Source organism: Dermacentor silvarum, chromosome 7, assembly GCF_013339745.2.
Source record: "Dermacentor silvarum isolate Dsil-2018 chromosome 7, BIME_Dsil_1.4, whole genome shotgun sequence".
Taxonomy (NCBI): Eukaryota; Metazoa; Arthropoda; class Arachnida; order Ixodida; family Ixodidae; genus Dermacentor; species Dermacentor silvarum.
Window position 1 is genome coordinate 77,906,085 of NC_051160.1, and position 6,468 is coordinate 77,912,552.

Here is a 6,468-nt window from a genome sequence, read left to right on the forward strand (position 1 = left end):
TGAAAGAACGTAAAGCTGCCACACTTGCAATTATACATCAAGTTGTGTAGTGAAGCAGCGACGCTATGGGAAGTAGGGCGTTGGCCTTGTTTATTTCCCCCACCAATACGCTGCTGCGAAGATGGGCAGTGGCCGTGTGCACCAACGTCCGTACCCGCTCATAGTTTTTTTTATTGCGATAGCAATTATATGGACACTTCAACCGGATTTCTGCCGTCGGCGTCGCCGTCGCCGTGAGGTTCCGTATAGATAAAATCTTCACCGCGCGCCGTATGCCCGAGCGGAAGCGTGCTGGGACGCGCGCTATCACGGAGAGCGAACGCACTCAATCTCCCACGCGCAAGCAACGAAGCGGGAAGCCAGCGCCAGAGGGAGCGGGGGGGGGGGGGGCACTTTTCCTCTGCCAACAACCGCGCTCGTCGCTCGCCGCACCGTCTCTTATCTCCACACGGCTCTGACCTTTATGCACTATGAGTTCGCCGCTCAGTTTCTGTTGAAGCGATAGACCGCACGTACCTTCGCCCGCTGCTGCGGCGTATATATGCGCTTGCTGCCAGCGTTTTGACAGTCGTTGTCTGCAGTCATTCAGTGTGATCTATTCATGTTTGTTTGTGCGCGCTCACACCACGCTTGTTCATTCAGTTAGTAATAGTCGGGCCACATTTTCCAACGCACGCTACACATGTAATGCTGCCCGGATCGGCAGTGCAGCGCTACAGGTGTGTCCCTTCGCACGCGCGCTGCCCACGGGAAGCGCTTCTCATCAACACCACCGTTTCACACGCGCCTTCTCGTGGTCATCGAGTCTCTCTTCATGTCGGTCTACTTACGCCGCAGCACACCTGCTTACTTAATCAGCTCATCTTTACTACAATTCATATTGCTACCAAAGCCGCTCACCTTACTTCGTATGACATTGCTGTGTTGCTATCGCATTCATTGCTTCGCCCTTAGGGCGAAACTGTGACATTTTATATCTTTCAGCGTTTGGAAGAGTTTGCTTCGATGAACTTTGCCGTATTGTCTTAACCTCTGAGTCGGTAAAAGCGACATATCTAAGCTTATATTACTGTGTTGAAACGCATTTTTGTTTCAGTAGGAAGCAAAGTGTACTTTTCGCGAACATCGACCTCTCTTCACCCAAGATTCTTTTTCCTTTTTTCTCCAGTCTGGAAAAAACTTCCAGACTCTAAGAAATGCTGCAGCAAACCCTGACATGTTTCTGTTTCTTTTTTTTTCCACTTTTCCCCTGTTTTTTTTTTTTTTTTTGATGGCGAGAATGTGAGATCCTATGTTCTCGTTTTAGGTGAAAGCAACAAAAGAAGGCTAGTAGCCTTGAGACCCTTGAGCAAAAATTTAAACGAAGCTATCGGGGGCAAAATACTACAGCAAGACCCTTTTAGAGGATTATTGTAAAGGCTAAAGTAGAAAACCAGAATTTAAAGGAAGCTTTAGCTCGGGGCCAACTCCGATGCCATCTATTGTACAAAAGGATATGTGTCTCCGTATTAAATAAATACTTGCAGCCGTAGGTTAAAAAGACATTCTTCAAATACATTTTCGTACGAAAGCTATGTAGCGTTGCCCTTTAACAAAAATTTCAGCGAAGCTGACGCGAGCGATATGTTACAGCAGTAACCTTTTAGAGGACTATTCTAAATGTCAAAGTGGGTCATGAGACGTTAAAGGGACACTAAAGAGAAACCGGAAGTTGATCTTTAATGGTAGATTATCATTTCATGATCACAGTCATACCATTCTTATGCGAACAGAAGTTTAATAAGCAAGAAAATAGCGAAAAAAAAATCACAGCATATCCACGAAGTGAATGATGATGAGTGGGCGAAGCACCGGGGGATCATTCGGGTAAACCACAGCTACGGACGAGAGATAAAGAGAGCGCGTGTCGGGAACGAGAGAGAAAATTACACCATCTTCCCGTAGGGGAACCCTGAGTAGTATGCGAAGCAGCCATGGGGTCGACTCAAGGTAGTTTTATCAGCTGTATAAACTTGGACATGCAGCAGCACCAGCAATGCGCAGAACTGTTGTCGACGCCGTCGGCGTTTTGCCCGCGTTCGCACCGAACGCGCGCAAAGTGGAACCGGAAGTGGAACCGGAACCGGAACGCCATCTAGTGAACACTTCATAAAACTACAGGTGGCTACGGAAACAGAACGCCATCTATTGAGCAATTCATAAACTAGAGGTGGCTACATACTACTACTACTACAGAAGGTGGAACGACCCACCCCCTAAGGAGCTTCGCCCCTAAAACTGAAGGATGGGTGCTGACGCCCCTTTGTATTTCCCGCACTACACGTTCGTGACGTCGAAGATAACAAACGCAGCCCGGTCGCGATTGGTGGAAAGCGATTTATCGCTGTTAATAAAACGCAAAATGAAATACACCTTAAACGTACACAAATAGCATTTGCCAACATTCTAAACAGTTTCAAGCGAGGAAGTATAAGTTTAACGCAAAATTACATAAATCAATTGAAAATATGACACGGCGCTACATGCGGTCGTGATAGTTGCGTTTTTGCCTCATGCATCATCGCGCGCGCCTGTTCCGCTCTACAGTGCTACAGTGTTTGGTTGCGTGTTGCGTGGCTCGAAAAACGTTGACTTCGTCGGAAACAGTCAGGAGATGTCTCGTGTGTGTAGTGTTGAGGGCTGTATAAACGGCGAAATGCGCTTGCTCAGGGGCAGCGGCAGTGTTGACTCGATTGTGTCCTTTCATGTGGCGCCGCGCGATGAGTCCAGGCGTTCGCAATGGCTCAGTGCTCTGCCGATGACAAAACGGCAAAAGAGCCAGAGAAACCGATGGTGCGCTCTCTGCATTTCTCGCCCTCGGATTGTGTATATAATCCTGCGCTCGGAAAGTCTCTTGGCGTACCCTAGATGCCAGTCCTTTCTCAAGCACCTGTTCCCTCAATGTCGCCTTTATCAAATCCCCTACTGGTGTCCTTGCAGCAGCAAACTGGCGGCTCGCTGACTGCAGAATGTTATTAAAAAAAGCCACGAAAAATTATACCGACTACGCGCGCAACTTACTACGCTTGTTCTGTCGGGAACATCGTCGCCTGGCGGACCGGACGCCTGGCCTTCCATCGACGAAAACGAGGCTTCGCTTTCCGTCGGCGCGGCCGGCGGCTCACCACCATCGTACGCGATAACACCTGCCGTGTGAGCACGGAGGATCATTTCGCACTCCGTTTCACTAAAGTCGCTGAAATGCAGTCCCCAGCCGAACTCTTCGTTGCAAGGTTCAGCGTCAGCAACGGTATCCATCGCGGCCACGAAACACCTAAGCAAAAGTCGCAGCGAACGAAAACGCAGTTGCCGTGTTGCCTATGATGCAGCCAGCGCCTCGGCCATTTGCGCAAGCGGTGACATAACATAGTGCCCTCTGATTCGCTGAGAGCAATGAAATCCGTGACGACACTGCTGTAGCACCGAATCTGGGCTGAGAGAAATTGAGGAAGAGATATTTGGTCTGTGTGTACGAATTTCTCCGCTAATAACTCATATTCTTGCACCCAACAAAAACTGCATGGATTCCTGAAGGTCCCTCTTTTATTCCAGCTGAACTTCCTGTTTCTCTTCATTGTCCCTTTAAATTCTTAAGACGAAGGTTTAGCTCGGGACCAACTGCCGGCCTGCCGGCCCCTACAATTGGTGACCCGGACACGATTTCCCTTCTTCGTGACATCGCAGAGATGGCAGGCTGGCCGCGACCACACGGTTCAACCCACTGCTTCCCCGGTTCCATCGTGTGGATGTCATCGGCTAGTTTCTCGGGCAGGAAGCTGCCGTGGCTGAGAACCTCATCAACATACAACCCTTTAAGTATGAGGTTCTGGAGTGCGTCCTTCTACTTGATCTAGCCATGAGCTTGCGCTTCCCTTAGCCGAGCTCACCAACTTACGGCTGACTGAACCGGCACGTTCTGAACTACCTCGGCGTGCCAGACTCCCGAAGAAGCCTTTCAAAACCAACGTTTCTCGCTGAGGTACCCGCTTCTGAACTATCGGAGCGTGCTACGCCCGACATCGCGCCTCCGACTGCGCTGTCAACGCCCTACGAGACATCGGTAAGCGTGGTGACTGCGGCGCATAGCGACACCTCATCTGAGCGCCTTCAATCATCCACGAAGTCGCGCGCAGTAACCGAGACGGCAGGTCATAGTGAATGGCCTGCCGGGCGGGAGTGTGGGCGGGCGGTCAGGCATGGCAGGCAGGATGTCAAGTTGGGGGTGCGGCTTTTACACGGGTGCGTCCCCTACACGGATTTATACGGTAAGAGTCTTCCTTCGTGTAATTGTCTAATACTTGGCTATCAGTAATACTGCTTCGCCTTTGCGGCAGAACTGCAGCCTCTATTTTTTTCTCTTTTTTTTGTGAGTCTGAGTAAAAGCGCTGCTACGCATGAATGCTATTTGTTCTGATTTCGAGTGAATGCGGCTTCACCTCACTTCGGTTACTGGGTGAATTATATATATTTGTGACCTCTGCATGCAAGTGGCAATGTTTCCATCCCTAATAAATGTTGTAAATTCTTAGAAGATAATTTTTTCATGAATCATTAGCATTGCCTACTGGAAAAAGAAGCAATACTGAAACACATATCATCAACGTGTGCAACTCATGGTCATTGCGATATAGTATGCGGTCAATTCACGGCTGTTCTGAATCAGTTTTAATTAGGGGTGTGCGAATACAGAATAGTATTTCGAATCGAATATAGATATAATCAAATCAAGAAAAAATAAAGCCGAATATCGAATGGAATATCAGATATCACAGAATGTGACGCATATACCTTTATACTTACAAATGTGGTGCTAAGAGCACGTTGCTGTACATGCTCAAGAGGCTACTGATATTACGTTACAAAGATGTAGCTATAGATATCAGTAACGTAGGTACCTAGCAATTGAAATGCATAGTGAACACCAACATAGTAGGTCAGTACTGATTACAGCTCAGTTCGTATACGAATGTCTAGAAAATATTTTTATCATCAGAATTTCAGTCGAATAGAATCAAGTGCATTTTACCCTCTGAAGCCGAATTAATGGCGAAGTTGTCCTAAATGCCAATCATGTTTTCAGATGAATACTAGGTCATACTGTGCTTAATTTAAGGCAAGCTTCTCTTGCTTAGGAAGTTTTCATCTTTATGGCAGGCGGTTTTAACGTGTTGTCATCTTGTTAAGGCTAATCAGCACGACGAACAAAATTGAAGAATGCACATCACGTGGCTATCGGCACCGCTGAGTCGGCGCTGCATGAGTCGACCGCGTTCGGCGCCGACGTATAGAGTTCTCAAAGGGGGAGGCCCCTGGCAAGTTAGGCTAGCCCCTCCACCATCCATGCGCCTTTTATTGCGATAGTAAAAACAGAGCCTACCAGCTTTCTTGTAACATGTGTTAATAGAAATCAAAATTACATACGATGTTAATAAAGTTGATAGAAAGTTGGTTAGAGTTCTAAAGGATGTATTTTTGTATGGGATGTCACTGCACAGCTGGTGACTAAAAATGCGCTGACTTATATCTCATTGTACGAGGCAATATTACGGCAATTTTATATGTATTAAAGACGGTGGAAATGAAAGTATGCGTATTAGTTAGTCCTAAAGTGGGGCGTTCCGTTGAGTGAGTATATTAGATTGAACGACTGGGTGTAAAGAATAACCGGTTTTCATTGCTCTTTAGTTTCGAAAGATGCTAAGAGTAAGTGCTAAGCCTCGCTCAAGCCAGGATGCTAACCCGCAATAACCGTCACTGAAATGTGGTGTACATCGCGACATTCGTGACATGCAAGTGTGGGCAGCAAGATGTCCAGTTCGCGAGTAGTGCCATATGAAGTGTCAGTAAGCTGGTCACGAGCATATCGCATATTGCAATAAGGCACCAAACACAAATTTCATTTGGGTAGCAGAACAAGCGCTTCGCCGCTCAAAAGCTAGAACATAAATATGAAAAACACTTTTGAAGCACGAAATAACATCAAATGAATGAGCCAGATTCTCAAACATCGAGTCGCTGGACTGGCAAAGCCTATATCGCTGTCACAACAAAATCTGAAAAAAAAAATTTGAAACATTGTTACATCGTCGTTAATTGGCTCAAAATCTCATAAGAAGAAAAAAACGAGCATAGGATAAATGTTCTCTACAAAGAAAGTTTCTCAGCACTCCAAGTTAACAAAGGCCTTCCCTTATCAATTTACCCAGACGCGAAGCAATAAGGTCACTGGAATTTGGGTGTGGGTTACCAAATAGATACCTTAAAAGGTCCGTCTGCGGAAATGTCACGGGGAACTGATAATAGAAAGGTCATCTCTGAGCTAGAGTGCTGGGTTTCTACCTCATAACCCTAGCCATACAGATAACAGCACAACTCCAGATAAATCGTATTGACCGAGAACAGTGAGGAAATACGCGCTTGCCTTTGTAA